The 20,026-nt window shown below is 35.2% G+C and overlaps 1 protein-coding gene across 2 annotated transcripts in view; it reads right to left on the bottom strand.

The window, feature by feature from the left end:
* The window catches only part of LOC149785508 (uncharacterized), a 408,800-nt gene that overhangs the window by 368,105 nt on the left and 20,669 nt on the right, over positions 1-20,026 (bottom strand). The window lies entirely within an intron of this gene.

Below are 20,026 nucleotides of genomic sequence, written 5' to 3'. Positions count from 1 at the left end.
ATTATGTAAAAAAATCAACCGCTAGATCAATTATGAGAAAATCAGACGCTAGATCAGTTATGTAAAAATTAAACTCTGATCAATTATGTAAAAATGGAACGATACGTAATAACACGGAGTTTAACAATCCAGCCTTGAGAAGAATATTCAGATATAATTCAGTCAACAGATGTTCAAATTTTATTTCAACAAAACTTTATTAGTGTTTCAACCGCCGTTATTCGTGTGATAACTCAGGTACATGGACATTTTATTGTTACATTAGCTTTTGTACAAAATCCACCTATCTATGAACATTCTAGATGCCGTCGCATAATTTACTGGAATAATCAGGGTCTATGACGTTCACTTGAAGTCACAAGTAGAACCAACAATATAGAATTTAATCTGCCGAGACATTATGTCATGGTGTCATGGTAGATTCGAGTCCATGATACACATTTGTACTAGGCAGGTCAGGTCCAAAGGTGAACTGTGACTTTTGCGCCCCACCCTACCCCACCCGGAAATTATAATCACTTCCGTCTAAGTTGGAGGCACCTTAAAATCTGGTGCCTATGTGGTCGGGTCGGCCCAGGTGCAAATTTCATTAATGAGTGTTCCAACACAAGACTGTTAAAAAAATGAATTCCATCAATAAAACAATTTCTCTATTTTGTTTTTCAGTTACAACTAGGAAAAGATCTCCAGAGATTATTTTTACTAAAATCAAACTTTCATTATAACCCACTATATACTCTATTGTATCTTCACCCATTTCCAAACTGATTCCCATTTTTTTCACATTCAATTAGTACCGTGTATCCTGCATAATTGGACAGTGTGTTAATAGCTACAGAGACTTTATTTGATCGCAGTCAACAGACATTACATTTGCTTAGCTAATGATTGTATATTCACTGTATGCTTGCATAAAAGTCGGTCATTGGAAGCATGGGCGCAAGCAGCATAGGTCAAGGGGGTCACGTGCAATTATATATATATATATATATTCCGATAAGTTTAAAGGGGCCCCGAGTGGCCGAGTGGTTTAAAGCGCTCTCCGTTACGGATCACTGACATCTCATCTCTGTCTGCGCCGGTTCGAGTCTCGTATTCAGCCAATGTGGGTATGTGAGAAAGCCTGCCAGTAGCTTCTCGTGGGTCGGTGGTTCTTTCCGGGGTTTTCTCGGATTCTTCTTCCACCATTAATATTGGCAGCCCTGTATAGCCTATCGTGTGCTGAAAAATGGCGTTAAACCCCACAACAACAACAACAACAACGATAAGTTTAATCATGCAAATGAAGCTGAAAATATGTCGCAAGATTCTGTTCAAAACGCTTAGTAAATATTAGGTTCAGTTTCAGACTGCTTACTTGCGGAACTACGCAACTAACTCTCCCGGGAGTGACTGACTGCCCACCCCCCACCTGCAAAAAATCCTGCTGGAGCCCATGATTGGAAGCGACATATTCTTGTTGGCAGCATCACATACAATGCAATCACAAAGTGACAGAAGTCGATTAAATGTACTTTGTAAATTCCACAATCATTCGGGATCAGTTCTAGGCAACACTGTTTCAAAGAAAATGTTCCAAACCTTTGATATTTTTTTAAAATATACTTTAAACATTGTATTTAAAGGATTTACAAATCTATTTCCATTTTAAAGTACAAATATTTTAGGTCTCAAAAATCTAATTTCATCAAATGTGATTGACGTTTCTATTTTCCCTTGGGTCTTTGATGATTTTATAAACCTTTTCAGATCGAAATCTGTTAGAAATAACATAATGATTCATACTCTCATATCTCGCTACACGAACATGCTAAAACATAGTGAAGAACAAAACAGTCAGGAAGTTGACAAAAAAACATGAACCAAAACATTTTTAAAAAATTGCTGCCCCACCGCCGCCGATTGCTATGTATCGCTTTCTGATAATGCTGACTCGACAATAAATCCTTTGTGAACCAAGCGTCACGTCTGTGGCAGTATAAGTAGCACGACAGATGGAGTTACATCTAAAAAGTACCTAGGGAACCTGGCAAAATAACTAACTAATAAATTGAATTAATAGAATAAATTACAAAATCAATAAAAGCCCTTGACCAATTTCAGCATTCAAATTTGATAAAGCAGATCAGGAACATAAATTTCTCTGCTGCCTCATCACAAAAGGGGTACAAATTTAACATGTAAAAACCAATTGATGCAAGGAATGAGATTTTCTCCTTAGATAAATTGCACGTGATAACTCTTCAGTGACGTACCCATGTGTACTCGCTTATAAGTCGAGTCCACAGACCCAGATGTGCCGTCCCATAATGAGCCGGCAGATCTGGGTCGGTGCAGTTTGATAGGGTTAGTCAGTAGAACAAGCAAAACAGGCCCTGATCTGCAGGCTCGTTATGCTACTGTAGATCAGGCTCTTTGTTATTTGCAGCTTAACTCGTCTTATAAGCGGGTACAAACAGTAAGTTTTATTTATTAATAAATGTTAATCAAAGAAAAAGTGCTTACCATATGGACCAAAATGGTATATCTTATGACATTGATTTCGAACTTTTCTTGTGTAATTCTGTATCATTATTACATTATTACAGTAATTATGTACCATTATTACAATATCACTGTAATTCTATATAATTATTACATTACCACAGTAATTATGTACCATTATTACAATATCACTGTAATTCTATATAATTATTACATTATCACAGTAATTCTGTATCATTATTATAGTATCACAGTAACTCGGTGCCATAGTTACAGTGCCACATTAATTCTGTACCATTATTACATTACCACAGTCAGTCTATCATTATTACGGTATCACTACTTTCGTACCATTGTGAAGTGGCAAATTTTATGTCGATCTAACAAGAATACATTAAGAGGAGACCCAAAAGGTAGGACTCCGGGAATTTGCAAGAAATTTCCTTAAAACAACTATTGTCCAAAAAGGGGACGATTGTCGAAAGGAACCGACGAACTAATTTACCGATTAGAGGGAGGAACGTTGAAAGCAAAGGGAGAAAATAGCTGCTGAGACGTATGAGACATATGGGACGTATGAGACGTATGAGACGGATTATCCTGTGACGCAATCCGGCGACGTATTAATTTCTGAAGACGTATTCTGAGAGTATCCTGAGACGGATGGTAGAAAGTATCATCCTGAGATCCAAGATTCTGAACAGCTACAGAGGGAGCAAGCCAAACTGAGGACGAGCAGGTTATGAAATCGTACAAGACGTTGACTTCGATTGTCCACTCGATCCTATGATGAACTAAATCTATCAGTAAACAGATCGGCTATTTTATTTAAATCTATTTGCATTTTCTTTGTATTTCGGTGAAAGTTTAAATTCCTAAAAGCAGAGTACATTCCTGATGTAATGAATTGTCACAGTGTTTGTATGTAATTGATTAAATTGTTTGTTTACATGTAGGGGGCTCGTGTTGGTTTTTTCTATATACCTGCTCAGATCTCTATCTATTTCACCTATAAGTTTCACCACTTATATTTACAATTACTCGAACCGGGCAATAACATCGAGGGCGGTCAACCCCTAGATAACGAAAACCAAATTTCGGAGGGACAATTATCCCCCCGTTTTAACAAGCTGGTTTCTATCATCCGTCTCAGGATACTCTCAGAATACGTCTTCAGAAATTAATACGTCGCCGGATTGCGTCACAGGATAATCCGTCTCATACGTCTCAGGAGCTATTTTCTCCCTTTGCTTTCAACGTTCCTCCCTCTAATCGGTAAATTAGTTCGTCGGCTCCTTTCGACAATCGCCCCCTTTTTGGACAACAGTTGTTTTACGGAAATTTCTTGCAAATTCCCGGAGTCCTACCTTTTGGGTCTCCTCTTGCAGGAAAAGCTTAGACTGATTAAAATTCGATGCGGGCGATATTAAAACCTATGAAATTTTGTGTTGGAACACGCCCTCTCATTTAACGTAACCAATCAGCATCAAATATCTCTGCCGCCTTTTTTAAGAGGCGACAAAGTCAGGGTCAGCTTGACCTGGTAGTTCGAGTGACAGAGTTTCTGCGTTCTCTCAATTTGTGACAACTTTACCATGAAAATGAAGTTTTCCTTGTCCTAAATTGTCCGCCTGGCTGCTGTATAAACAAATGTTTAATTAGGAACAAAATTCTCCCTCTAAAGGACATTACCGTACACGGTAGTATGGCAATATGATACGCTCTTGTCTCCATAAATCTAATTAATGGTTGTCTGGTCTCAACTAATGTATTCTTGTTAGATCGACATAAAATTTGCCACATCACAACCATTATTACATTATCATAGTAATTCTATACCATTAGTACAGTATAACTGTAATTCTGTACTATTACTACAGTATCACAGTAATTATGTACCATTATGACAGTATCACAGTCATTCTGTACTATTATTACAGTACCACAGTAATTCTGTACCATTATTATAGTATCACTGTAATGCGGTGCCATAGTTACACTGCCGTATTAATTCTGTACCATTATTACATTGCCACAGTAAGTCTAACATTATTGCAGTATAACTACTTTTGTACCATTATTTCATTATCATAGTAATTCTATACCATTAGTACAGTATAACTGTACTTCTGCAATATTACTACAGTATCACAGTCATTCTGTACTATTATTACAGTACCACAGTCATTCTGTGCCATTATTACAATATCACAATACAAAAAGTGGAAACATTGTATTGTCGCGAGTGGTGACGTCATTCGTAACAATACAAAATCTTTCCACTGTACGAGTGAAATATTTCCTCATATCTAGAAAATTAAACGTATATTTTTTTAAAAAAAAATATATCTGTTGAAGTCCAAAAACCGTATATCTGCTTGGATTTTCTTCTCCATTCCATGTCAATATGATTAACGACTGTATTAGTAAATGTTCAAACAAATTTACTAAATTTTTAGGACAGAGAATGTTTGCAAAATAGCTTGTACATGCTACAAACTGTGTATTTTATCAAATTAGTTACTGTTTTTTTATACGAAATTAAAGGGATCTTTTTTATTTCCGTCAAAACATTTCTTGGGTGGATTCATACAGTGGACATGGTTGAGGTTGGATTAATATTACAGAGCGGAAGTATCAAACTTCAGAGTGTAACATCTATTAACAAAAGATTTTAATGATTGCAAGTTTCCTTGTCAGGAATTTGTTTATTTATTTGTTTATTTTTGTATTCAAACGTGAATGTTTGTGTGACCATGGCAAGCGTATGTCAGGTTCAGTAATAGACGTTGCACCCACATTTTTGTCACCTAATTTCAACTTGTAATCAATACTTATCAATGCCGAATTTCTCAAACATGATTATTATTGTGGTGAGAGTTAGAATCGCTACATAAACAATTTTAAGAGTATATTTAATCAAAAGTCTTTTCCTTAAAATGTGCCCCGTTTGTTATAGAGTGTAAGATGTTTATGATACTAAAAATGTGTACGGTTTCTTGCATAGTGCAATAGGTTTACGGTTCTGCCATGAGTACCGTTTGTCGTACAGTGAGACAGGTTTACGATTTTACGATGAGTACCGTTTTGTCGTACAGTGAGATAGGTTTACAATACTACGATGAATACCGTTTGTCGTACAGTGAGACAGGTTTACGATACTGTATATATGGGTGAGCCAGAATATCGAGTAGCAACAAGGTCATCTAAGTTCAGTGAGTGACAGCTTGCACGATTCATGTGAAACATTAAATATAAAATGGTACGAAATATTTCAATTTTAAAACAACCCCTTAAATGTTCAGAGAACACATGCACTAACGTTTACACACCATAGTGGTTACGTACCAATACCACATAAGTCACTGCTGTTACGGAGGAGTAGCTTTAACATGTTTAAGGGTATATATAGATTCTATTCGCATTTTAATCTCCAACAGTCAGTTAGTCAACCAATCCATAAACCTGGTCAAATTTTAGACTCGATTCTTCATATACCTGATGATAAAGGTTCTACAGTTTTCATTGGTGTCCCATGAACTTGCAGCAGATCATCTCTGCCTCATATGCCATCGCAACGTATCAGCAATTAACCACGATAGGTTTGCTGCTAAGATAAACTTCGGTAAGATAAATAGGGCCCAACTAATGCATGACATCCAAGCAAATCCAACAACTTCGTTAGCTCGGACAGCAGTATAACCTGACAAGTGCTTGCGTTTATTGCTTGACAAACATGGCCCAGCAACCAAGTGCAGAGTATCCATTCAAATGTGTTATCTATGGAATTGTAGTCAGGGACCAGCTACGCACTGTTAAAAGAGAACGCTGTAAAGCTGAGAGGATTTTGCTTTCCACCAGCCTCAATATTCATAAGTCGATATATGAAGCTGCTAAGAAGAATGTCAAAAACATTTATCATGCAGCGAAGTAAACACACTACAATACTAAGGTCACTGAAAGTTCCAGCTGCAAAGAGATCTTCGTGATTACGAACAAGTTAAATGTCATGAAATAAATGTACACCCCTGTCAACGACCTTCCGGACCTGTTTGCAAATTTCTTCAGTGACAGTGTTCTTCATGTGAACTCGATTTTATTCCGATATCACTAATGCCTGAGTCGTTAGATTTAGTATTGCCTTCACTAACCGATGTTATCGATACTTCACTCTCATCTGTAGAATTGCTATCGTTTTTCAAAACCGCCATTCTAAAGCTCTTTTTGAAGAAAGCGACACGTGACCCTAACGATTTAAATAACTACCGTCCTGTTTATATCCTCTCGTTTATTTAAAAAATCTTAGAAAAAGTTCTTCTATCCCAACTTGTATCTCACCTGAATTCAAATAGTCTTTTCAGCAATGAACAGTCTGCATATCGCCCTCACCATGGTACTGAAACTGTCTTTTTGAGAGTTGTTAATGACCTTCTCTCTTCTTTGGATAGTGGAAAGATTACAATGCTCACCCTCCTTGACTTGCCTGCGGCATTTGACACAATGGACATTATATATTACTTCACCGTCTTCAGCATGTGGTTCAAGTCCTGCTTAGACAACAGGACACAAATTGTGTCCGTAAATGGAAACATTCCAGCCCAGTTGATTTATGTTTTTTGGTGTTCAACAAGGCGCCGTGTTCGGCCCCTTTCTCTTTGTTCTGTACACTCAGCCGAGATTAGGTATCATATATCGACATCGGGTGTCACACCAACTGTATGCTGATGACACTAAAATATACAAATCTAGCTGCCCAACTGAAGTTCAAGATACCATTCAATGTATGGAGAGTGCATTCCCGATATGAAGTCATGGAAAGTAGGTAACTTTCTCATTCACATCCCTTACCTAAAAAAATAAGTTTCAGCAACACCAACATTAAATTCTAAATTCGCAGTCAGTACGAAACCTAGTTGTCACTGTTGACGGTACGCTCTCATTACACCAGCATGCAATCAGCATATGCAAGGCTACCTATCTGGAGCAGAGACGCATCAGTTCTATTCAAAATTTCTATTCGGTGGATGCTACTAAAACACTAGTGTGTTCCTTAGTACTTTCAATACTGGACCATTATAAATCACTTCTGTCTGATTATTTTCAGCATCTACTGCAGAAACTTCAAAAAGTTAAAAACACGGCTGTTTGGAGCATCCTTAGAGTACAAAACCCGTGCACCCCACCCCCATTTCAGTATCCTTCACTGGCTGCCCGTTCGATCCATAATAAAAAATCTGTTGATTATGCTACATTTCGTTGACTGTCACCAGTCCAATACACATATATGACCTCAATCATGTGCATACCCCATCTAGAAACGTACGCTCCTCTTCCGACACACGCATTCTCATTATTAAAACGAAGTCATACGGACAACGTTCTTTTGTGTACCAGGGCCCAGCTAAGTGGAACGAATTGCCCATAGATCTTAGACACAAAGATAATGTGATTTCACTGGAGTGCTCTTAAAACTCAAATATTTCGACTACAAGAACACACTTAACGAATTTTAATCATGTTTACTTCTTTATATACTACTACTACTACTACTACTACTACTACTAATAATAATAATAATAATAATAATGAGGACTTTGTACAGCGCCTAATTTTTAGAAGCTCTAAGCGCCTTACAACATTAGACATCAACTATAACATAAAAAACGTATATAATGATATTATTACAAAAAACAAACACCATGAAATTAGAACACATAAAAAACATGCTGGAAATATTTAAGTTAGGGAACATTAACGGGTCTTTAAGTTTGTTCTTGCAGTCGAAATAAGTGAGTTTTAAGAGCACTCTTGAATTGGATCACTGTGTCTTTGTGTCTAAGTTCAGTGGGCAATTCATATGTGTTTTTGTGTTACCTAATATTGTAAAACGCTTATAGCTTCTAAAGAGTATGCGCTAAAATAAGTTCACATTAACATTATTATTATTATTATTATTATTGTATATGACTGTTTTGAAGTCACATAAACTATATATAAAATATTGTTTGATTTAGTTGCAGTTGATTCAGTATTTTACCTATTAGTAATTACCATAACGTTGTATCTATCCTGCGATCAGTATGCCATCGTTACAATGCATAGCTTTGACTGTGTTTATCATAATTCGCTTGGCCAAAATATACGGCATATTGACCAACGTCGTACGTAAAATACATTAAATAGCATTTTAAGTTGTCAATATCATCCAGGGCTCGTGAATTCCAGTTTCGGTATATGTCTAGCCCATGTCGATTACACCGTGTATCTTTGATCAGGACACTTTGTTCCAAGTGCATCGGCACTAAATAAATTGTTTGTAACGTTAAAAAAACCCACAAAGCCAATGATACTTCAAGGATTTATTGTGTAGGAAATAAACCGCGGATCCGATAATATATGGCGATAACTTTGCAAAGGGATTGCGTGGAAGGCTGGCAATCGAATTCATCAAAGATCTCCTGAATATCATGACATCTAATACTGCTTGAGGGTATTATTTACTTTGAATTTAACCAAAGTCTTATCCATAACATGCAGCATACGATTTTAGTATGGGATCCAGAAATAATCTAGGATTTATTGTGCATACAAGAAAGTGGATGGGTCTCTGAGTCGGGGGTGGGGGGTGGGGATCCACGAACAATCGGACGACCCAGGGTCTCAGCAATATCAAGAAACACACCAAGTTTGAAACGAAACTGAAGATTAATTTTAGTGGTTGTTGTGTGAAAACAAAAATGGGGACGATCAGGGGCTATAACTCATCTAGATAATGATGCAGAATGCTGTCAAACCAACTGCCAAGTCTTATCGATTTCCGGCAGCAAAGAAAATTGTATTGAATTCTAACAATAAGTAAGGTAATTACTGTGCAGAAACAAAAATGTGTAGGTTTGAAATTCAGGGTCTACGCAAAATCTAAAAAATGATATGTAAACTTCTCAATCAAACTCACCCAAGGCCTCATCAGTATCTAGCGGCGTGCCAAATTTGGATGAAATCCAGTATTAATTAAAGGAGTTCATTTTTGGAAACAAAATCGGGTGGGTTTGGCAATCACGGGCTATAACTCAGCTAAACGGTGACGCAGATTGCTGAAAATCGTAAACTTTCAATGTCTCGTGAATAATGTGTGTCCAATTTGGGTAATTAAGGTGGTTATTTTTCAGAAACCAACGTGGATGATCCAACAAACAGAGGTTATAACTAAGTTTAAGATAAATATTGAACTCCGTCCATCACACTTATCCAAAATCTCGTCATTATTAAGCTGCATATCAATCATAATTACGGGAATTATTGTACAGAAATGAAAGTAGGAAGGAAAGAAGGAAGATTGGAAGGGTACATTTATAAAACACCACCACCGACCTTTCTACAAATGTGGTGGACAAACTGCATAGTTCTTTCGGTCATTTAAAACAATCGACATTCACTCGTATTAAGATTTTACAGGATGTCAAACCGTTGGATTTCAGATACAGATAAATGTATTCCATTCCGTCTCAATGTGTGTGGTCCAGACAGAACGATTAGTTATGAAGGATACACTAACATCTCTTGAGTTATACAATTTGAAGAACTAAAACTTCGTTTACAGTAATAGCTATTGTAAAACTGAATATACATTTATCACACGGCACAACTTATAACACCATGCTGTACTCCCTTATAAGTCGATTCCAACTGCAAACTGCACAGACCCAGATCTGCCGGCGCATAATGTGCCGACAGATCTGGATCCGTGTAGTTTGTTAGGAGTAATCATTAGAACAAACAGCATATACCCTGGTTTACAGGCACATTATTCTATGGCAGACTGGCATCGTTGTTGTTTTCAGTTTAATTTGACTTTGAAGCGAATACACCACGGTACTCAGTGAACAATTTGTAGTGCACTTAGGTTTAATAATTCTGATTGCCTGACTTGCCTGAAAAACCTATTTGGACGTGGGATAGGTACATTTACATGCAAAAGACATAAAGACTTTTGTTTTTTTACCGAGTTGAGAAATCAAAAATCAATCTTTGTCATAATAAGATTTAGAAATGGAACAATTCCACGTCTGCTTCAGCTTATGGTATTTTAGTGGATTAAACTCCATAGAATTCAGTAAATTCCTACTATTTGTACACGCACCTGTTAGTAAGTCCTGGCTATCAGATGATCTAGGCCTTCTAGGCACAATCAGTACAACATGCATAGAAAGAAACGGAAATATCATGCGCACATGCACACAAGCATATAGCACGCAGTCATTTTAGATACACAACTCAGATACACAACTCAGATACAGATACACAACTCAGATACACAACTCAGATACACAATACACAACTCAGATACACAACTCAGATACACAATACACAACTCAGATACACAAATGCAAGTATACCATGTTTGGGTAATATAGATGTTTGTGATATTATAATATTTTGTTGCTGTTTCTCATCAAATCACACCCAAATAGAAATAACCAATTGCATGGAGAAAAATGTTTCTTATAGTCTTGATCGATGTCCATTTTGTTTAAGAAACGGATCCTCTTTTTTATTTAATCGTGCGGTGTAATTTCAATGTTCTACATTTATCTATTTGTCTAAAAATTATAAATCAAACGATTTTTCATATTGAATCTGCAAGATAACACCTAACATTTAGCAAAAATAAGCAAGAATTACACAAAGTGTTAAATTATTCACATCCTAAAAAACTAGTTTGTGACAAATTAACAAAATATCTTAGCAATTAGGTGTACGAAGTTTAGGTAAACGGTACCAAAACTTTAAAGTAATATTGCAATCATACAAAATATGTTCAGTAACTTCGTACTCATCTAGCAGAAATTATTTTTATCGTCATCTAATACGGTATTATAAGCAAAGAATTTTATGTGAGTTAATTTAATTAAATTCAGCTGATTCGGGTTTATAACTGATCAGAACCAGTTATATGTGATTTCATAGAACTTTCTATTCAACAGTAATGGTTTTTATTACAGCATAGCTTGTCATGAAACAGACATGCTTTTGTCATACTTCAGTAAAAGGTCAATGTCTCACATGTAACTGATACGTGTAAGGAACCAAGGAAATACATTAAAACAGGGATCTCGCATACATTGGTATACAAAAAACCCACTAGTTCTTTAAATGGATGAGAAAATGTATTGTTTACAGGAAAGTGTACATCTTAGATCACGGCTAAATTAAAAATATTTCAAGAATGAAGGCACGAGTGTATGTACGGGGTTTAACGGCATATAAGCGCAATACCTGCAGTAATATGTCAAATAAGTTCAGGCATATAAGACAAAAAAAATAAAAAAAAAAAAAAGACAATGGTGCAAATGGCCAAACTCCTTAAAATACACTATAATGATTTAAACAAACCTAATTCTAAAATGTTCAAGATCGTTTTCAGTGTGAAGATTATTGCTGGAAGCATCCAAGATCAACATTAATCTCCTATTGCGATATGCCGAAAGACGCATCAGGCCTAGTCTGCGTTCCCGAGCAGCAAGAAATTAAAATGGAAACCTTGAAAAACCTCAGAACATACATCTACATTACTTTATTCAACATTATTGTAAAGCATTGCATCAGATTAATGTCGAATGCAAGGTTTGCCCATGGCATTCATTTTTATTCTCTTGGGAAACAAAATTCGCAAGTCAAACATAAAATTCTCATCTGTCATTTTTATTATATGAGTTTTGAAATAATTATGCATCAAAAAGATATTTCAGACCACTCCAAAACACGTCAATCTTTTATTTCGAGCACGCATTTAATTTTAAATATACAAGATATTCCGTAGCTTAATAAAGATTAAGTAAAAATTATTGATAACTTTGAACATCGTTAACTGAACAATGTGAAAACGGGTTGCGTGCCATCAAGAATTTATAGTATTGTTCCGTAAATATTGTAAAGTGCATATTCCGAACCACCCAATCCCCATATTAAAAACAGCATAGAATTTTGTTAGGGTCTGGCAAGCTATATTTAAAATATTTCGAATGTCAATTTTTGCCATTTTGACTGTTTAAAACCGATAGCGTCAAAAGGAATAAATACTACTTTATGTCTGGTTAATATAATCCATCATTCACTTTAGTGTGGAACAGGGGAAATCCCACCCTTGTGTTGGCTTATTTTTCTCTCATTTCTCGCTAGGACGTAGTTTTGAAGAAAAAAATGTCTATCATCAGTAAGGAAATATAATTTTTTTTAACTTTTTACGCCGTTAGAAAGAGCAAAAAATAATAATAATAAAAAGAATATTTAGTTTACAATAAGAAAGAATTTCTTGACAGAAATTACTGGCATTCCATGTCATACATATATACGAATGAGATAAATTGTTCTCCTTCTGTATTTTCTCAGAAGACTAGTTGTTCCAGCATGAACGCCACATTGCATCAATCAATTCTATTTTTCTAAATTTCCTTTAAGAATGTTCCAGTAACCTTGCACATTCTAAAGTCTGTGACCCAATAACAACTGTTTCACACATGCAACGCTGAAACTAGAAAAGAGACGTATATAACCGGGTAAGATTTTCATTATGTGACTGTCACCAACACTCATAATTTAGTAATAAATAAAAAAAATCGAAAACCACAGAAACACGGGTCTATTTGCGTTATGCTTTGTTTGGATGATGCCTCAGTACAAATATTAAATCAGAAATAGGATGAATTAACGAATACCATTAATAAAATTATTCCCCTTGCTCACCCACCATGCTCACCACGTGTAACGTGATATAATTCTTTCTCCCGTTGAGTTTCATTACCTTTTTTGTGAATGTTATTTATTCGGCTTATTATTTCAAGCGATGAATGCAGACCCTGAACTGTCAGTACATTAGACAAGGGCAGATCTGGGTATATGCGGTTTGCAGTTGGGGATATGAACGACAGGCGTAAATGCAGTAAGAACAGCAGGGTGCCGGAGTAGCCCGGGCTGTAAACTTGATTTTACAATAAGAATAGTACGAGGCGCCGTAGCGGACAGAAGCTAGTCTAATCAGAACGCTGCCATTGAAATTTTAATGTCATATGTCCAGAATTCCAATTTCACTTGTTGTATCAGAAATGCTTGCACTTAAATTTTCATTTTCTAGGTCGAGATTTTAGAATGCATCCGTTGAATAAAACACTTGTGGTTGAAAAGTTATATTTTCTATGTCGATGTTTTCTGTGTGTCGTTTGAATTACACGGCGGTGGTTGAAATTTCAGTGTCATACGTCGAGAAGTCCTAATTTACGTATTGGTTCAACGATTTTAAATTGAAAGTTCCATTTCATATGTTGAGTATTTAGATTTCATCTGTTAAATTACACAGCGCTGGTTGAAAATTCGATGTCCAATGTCGAGTTCCTAGACTGTATCTTCTGAATTACACTGCAGTTGTTGAAATTTTAATGTCATAAGTCGAGAGTTTAAATTTAACTTGTTGAATCACATTGATTGTGCTGAAAGTTCCATTTCGTATGTTGAGTTTTCAGATTGTATCTGTTGAATAACACAGCGGTGATTGGACATTTCATTGTGCTCGTCAGACTTGTTATTTTGATATCGTGAAATGATGTGTTTGTGTTAAAAGGAACAGTACACAATGTCCTCTTTAACAATTCAAAATAATATCGAGTATTAAGATACATAATTCGTGTATTCAATTATGAGGCGCCATTACATTTCATGCATTTACAGTTTGAAACTTATCATTTACATGTCGAGAATTACTATTAATTTCTTCGCTAGAGGTCGCTCTCGTGAACGGACCGCGTTATTTTTAAACAAGGAGGCTGCTTATCGTTGGTGTGAAATTCAACAAATAAAATCTAAATACTCGCCATATGAAATGGAACTTTCATCACAAGCAGTTACATACAACGTGTTAATTAGGGATTCTCGACATATGATACTGAAATTTCAACCACCGCTGTGTATTTAAAAATATACACTGTAAAACGTCGACATAGGAAATAGAACTTTAAACCACCACAATATAATTCAACATATAAAATCTAAAATCTCGATCTAGAAAATGGAACTTTAAGGACATGCAATATGATCCAACACGTGATATTGGATTTCTCGACATACGACATAGAAATTTCAACTGCAACTTTCTCATTGGACCAGCTTTTGTCCGCTACGTCGTCTCACAGAATAGCAGGGTACTGGAATAGCCCGGGCTGTAAGCTTAATTTTTGAGTACGAATATCAAGAACTGGAGTAACGCGGGCTGTAACCTTAATTTTACAGTGCGAATAGCAGGGTACTGGAGTAGCCCGGGCTGTAACCTTTATTTTAGAATAAGATAAAGTGCTGGAGTAACCTGGGCTGTAAACTTAATTTTACAGTACGAATAGCAGGGTACTGGAGTAGCCCGGGCTGTAACGTTTATTTTATAGTATTTCAGCGAGTAGATCGTACAGTGTGTGTATCTAAATCTAGCTACTAAAACACCATCTCAAACAAAAATGGAATCGCCAGTTACGTAGCTCGCTTCTAAAGAATGTTGAGAAGTTTCCAGAAGCTATTGTAAACACAAATTATTTTGTAGAAAACGAAGTCAGATTTAAACGAATTTCACGTATAATATGTTACCCTCTGTCTTTCCATACAGTAAACAAATTATAATACCGAACATTCGTTCCAAAAAATATCAAAGTGACGGTACTACGTTATTTCAAGGTAGAACTGCATCAAGAACCCACTTAAGTTTATTTTTCCCTTTTTATGTTTTTGCTTATCCATTACATTATTGTGTTGCGATTGTGCCGTAAACAGTCTTCTCAGTAACAACAAAAAAGCGTTCGACTGGTACTAAAGAGGGATTTTACGAGAGCTGGAAACATAGTGAACAGTAAGCCTGTTGATTATAATCGATAAAACTTAGTAATGTATCATATGCTTTTTATAGTCATTAATATTTTTCATTAAAAGGAAACGAGGCTTACTGATGCAGCGTACATAGTATACATAAATTTTATTTATATCACATACAAATACATATATTTGCCCTTTAAACGAAGTTTAGATTGACCAGAGGCAACTATTTATTGACAGAGTGAATGAACTTATCACATCGCTGCAGAGTGCGACCGCTCCAAAAGGTAGTTCTGTGCCTTTTGTGGTTATTCCCAATCTCTTTTGTATATTGATAAGTATTTGTTTTCTTTTTGGAGTTTATATTTTTATTCTCAGTGATTGAATCAATATAAGACACAATTATGATTTAAACATGTAAATTAGTGTGGAATAGAAACTAAGAGAAATGACAAACCAACAACAGGTAATTAAAATATTTGAATATATTTACAGCTGATCTAAGTCATTATTCTACTTTAATTATCGTACTAATGACCATAAAATTCTCTCTCTCTGTGGTCGGTTTGACTTAACTTTTACCATCATTTATATCTCCTCTATACTCGTCTTTTGATGGATTTTCGCCCGTATCTTAGTATGATGGTTCATATATATATATATATATATATATATATATATATATATATATATATATATATATATATATATATATATATATATATATATATATATATATATATATATATATATATATATGTATGTATGTATGTATGTATGTATCTATATATATATATATATATGTATTATATATATATATATATATATATATATATATATATATATATATATATATATATATATATATATATATATATATATATATATATATATATATATATATATATATATATATATATATATATATATATATACTAAGTATTAACTTGGAATAATTGTGCTTCGTAACCGAGAAATTTACTGTATAGTGTCGACAGGCTATTGCAACTTTGTATCATTGATTAATATAAAGACTGTAGATAAATCCCAAGGAAAATGTACACATACCCTTACGACGAATCATATTATTGTAAGATACTTGGTGAAAGTTTAGTTCAATGCTTTTACCCAGCCCAAAATTATTTTTCTCTCTTACTCCAGATTTGTGTGTTCGCGGTGAAATTGTGTACCATACTAAATTAATTTAAAAAACGGGGGTTATTAGTACCTGCTATCGTTAATTTCATATCTCACTAATGATTAATGAGTGGAATTCATCATTGATCTATATGCCTAGAATCGACGGCACACAGTTGCAAGAATGTTTATATATGCGTATATTGCATTAGTAATAGTATAACAAATTGCTTTATACCAACACTTTAAAGGTTGACGAGTGTAGCTTACTAGAAGACGCGGAAAGCTCACAGTCTGCGACTAGAATTCAGTTGAAATTCAATATTAATTAAGAAAGTTATTGTCCGGAAAGCTAAAGTTTGTGCGTGCGACAAGCAAGGGACCTACCGTTTTATGTCTAGTAAAATAACCACAAAAATCCAAACAAAGAAACAAAAACGATGCGGAATTTTGACAATCGAACTCAGCCAAGATCTCATGAAAATTAATATCTGATGCAGATTTCATTCAAATAATTGTAAATAAATTTCAAGCTCTATTCCAAATCTGGCTGAAATCCCATAATAATGTACAAGTCTATTGTGAGAAAGCAGACACTGGGGAATCTGAAAACCAGAGGCTATAACTCCACTAAACGATAACGCACAATGATGACAATCGATCTCAGCCAGATCCCATCAAATTTAAGCAGCATTTAAAATTTGGTTAAAATATTTTAATAATAATCAAGAGACACATGCGGAAATGAAAATGGGTGGGTCGTATAAATGATAATGTAGAAGGATAAGAATCAAACTTGCCTATGCAGCAGAGGTTTATCAGCTGTGCGGGCCCGGTGAGAAATGAGGACAATGGGCCCTCCAAATCTGATTTCTTTATCAGTTACGATATTCTGTGAACTATGCATGGAAAAATAAGTTTTGTTTCAAAATCAAATTTATTTTTAAAGAATCTACTTTAATTATAATTTGTTTTATAATTATATTTAAATACTAAACAACAACACAATTTTCGCCTCCTGCCATCAGCTTGCTGTCTCCGTGCGATCTACTGGCCCTAGTCCTACAATGCGATGGAAACCGTGAATGTGGAAATTGGTTAAAACGATCATAAGTACGAAACGAATCTACGTAAACAATTTATACAATATTAGTATTTATTTATTTGTTTCTTTAAAGAAACATGCATCATCTTAATCCGGTTTTGGCATTCCCGGCTGCCATTGCATTGCAGCCAACTGAGTCGCAGGTGAACGAAACTTGAAAACACGTTGTGTTTTTTTTTTTATTAGAGAAAAAGACATAAGAGTAAATAAAATCCGACTACAACATGATGACTTTAGCTTGCGGATATGGGCTGCCAAGTGTGTGAGATATTCCTGAAAATTTGACTTCTCGTTCCGTTGTTAGTCCGATTTTAGTCGACCTCGGAACACGCTACACTACGCCAGTATTTAGGCAGTAAGATGGCGAACCAAAGAAACACAAATATCAGGGGAGGCGTCTTACATTGTAAGACTACTTCTGGTCCATGGTTTCATCAGTCTCAAGCAGAATATCACATTTGGATGGAATCCTTAAATAATTTAGAGAGCTTATTGACCGGAAAGAAAAGTGAATGCATCTGGAGGTTATAAATCTGCTAAAAGATGAAACAGAATGATGACAATGGAGGTCAAACAAGCTTTCACCAACATAAACCAGATTGCTAGATTCGGTTGAAATCCAGTAATTTAATCATGGATTAAATATGTGGGGAAAAAAGTTTTGATTTAATATGAGGAAACGAAAGTGCAAGTGTCTCACAGTAGAGACTGTAACTCTGCTAAAAGATGATTGGAAGGTTAACACACACACACACACACACACATACATATATATATATATATATATATATATATATATATATATATATATATATATATATATATATATATATCAAACTTCGTAAATGGCCAATAGTAATTAAGGAAGATATTGTCCGGAAATAAAAGTAGGTGGGTCCGACAATCAGGGGAATTTAGTGCAGCCAGATGATTCTTCAAAATGTTGACAATCGAAGAGATCTAAATTAGCATCTTTATCTCCAAATCAACCAAATTTGCTTGGAATAATAATTACAGGAGTCGTATAAAACAAAAGTGGTTTCACTAATAATCAGGAACAATATGTCTGCTAAATAATTACATACCATGATTTCAATCATGCTTGCCTAGCCAATATCTAGCGACGTAGCACATTTGATTCACATCCAATGACACTTAAGGAATTTATTTCCGGAAACAGAAGTGGGTGTCCCTGATAATCAGGGGCTATAACTCAACATACGATTACGGAAAATGCTGGCAATCAAACTCGGCTAAAGTCTTGTCATTGTTAAGCAGCATGCCAAATTTAATCGAAAACCAAATATTAATTAAGTGAATAATTGGGCTGAAACCAAAATGGGTTTGACTATCGGAAAATATATATTTACAAAACGTTGATATAGAATGCAGATCATCAAACCCAGCTAAGGTCTCAGCGGCGTCTATCTGAAGACCAAATTTGGTGGAATTCCAATAATACCTAAGACAGTTATTGTCTAGAATCGAAAGTGAGCTGTGTGGAAAGAAGGACTGATGAACATGGTAAGTTTAATGCCACTCCCCTTATTTTCGACTAAAGGCGATGAACAAAAATAGTGCACGTCTATCAACAATTAAAAAAAAAAATAACCATTAGCCCTTATTACAATGATTTGACAGCACGTTAGTTACTTGGATTCCATTTACGGATATAGCTATCCTGTTCCATTTTAGATCCAGACAGATACATTAATTATCAAAATACACATAAATCTCTAGGTTAGACAATTTGAAATGTAAAACCATAGAAATAGTCGCTGCAAAATCAAAAAATTTTTTACACGCGGCACAAGTTAGAAAACAGAATCAACAAAATATGTGGTGCACTTAGATTTGATAATTTGGTTTGCTTGGCTTGCCGGAGAAACATATAAGCATGTGATACAGATCTTTACATCCACAACATACAAAGACATTTGTTTGCTTACCGAGAAGCGTACTGGAAATACAGTCTTTTGGTAATGGAGAAGTCGAAATGGAATTTTTCCATCTCAACTGGAATTCATTTTAGGGTTATTCAACTATTTTAGACTGAGGAAATTCATAATATATGAAGCTGTTCTTATCAGTAATTCACATTTGGCATAAAAATGCAGCTTTTATGTGAACAAATCGGTTTGCAAAGTTAGCTGTCTTGCAAAGTCGACACATTTTATGCAACCGAACATGTTGTGATAATTCATTACGCATGGTAAGAGCAAAGAGATATCCAAACATGTACAAACAATCATAGACTCTGACAATGTTGCAAAAACCTCACAACAACCTGTACATGCTAAAAAGACTGACACAGTCTCAAAAACTAAAAAAAAACAAACTTGTACCAAACTTGTTCTGTTTAGACATTATGGGATTGCGAACTGCAAGCCTTACTTAGTTACCTTTGAAATTGAAGAGCTCTATAACATGCAAAATTACGCACCTCCAAAAACG

This window comes from Sinohyriopsis cumingii, chromosome 13, assembly GCF_028554795.1.
Source record: "Sinohyriopsis cumingii isolate HCF-2022 chromosome 13, ASM2855479v2, whole genome shotgun sequence".
In the NCBI taxonomy this organism is placed as follows: domain Eukaryota; kingdom Metazoa; phylum Mollusca; class Bivalvia; order Unionida; family Unionidae; genus Sinohyriopsis; species Sinohyriopsis cumingii.
Note: the sequence above shows the minus strand (reverse complement) of the source record. Positions and strands in the feature narration are given on the sequence as shown.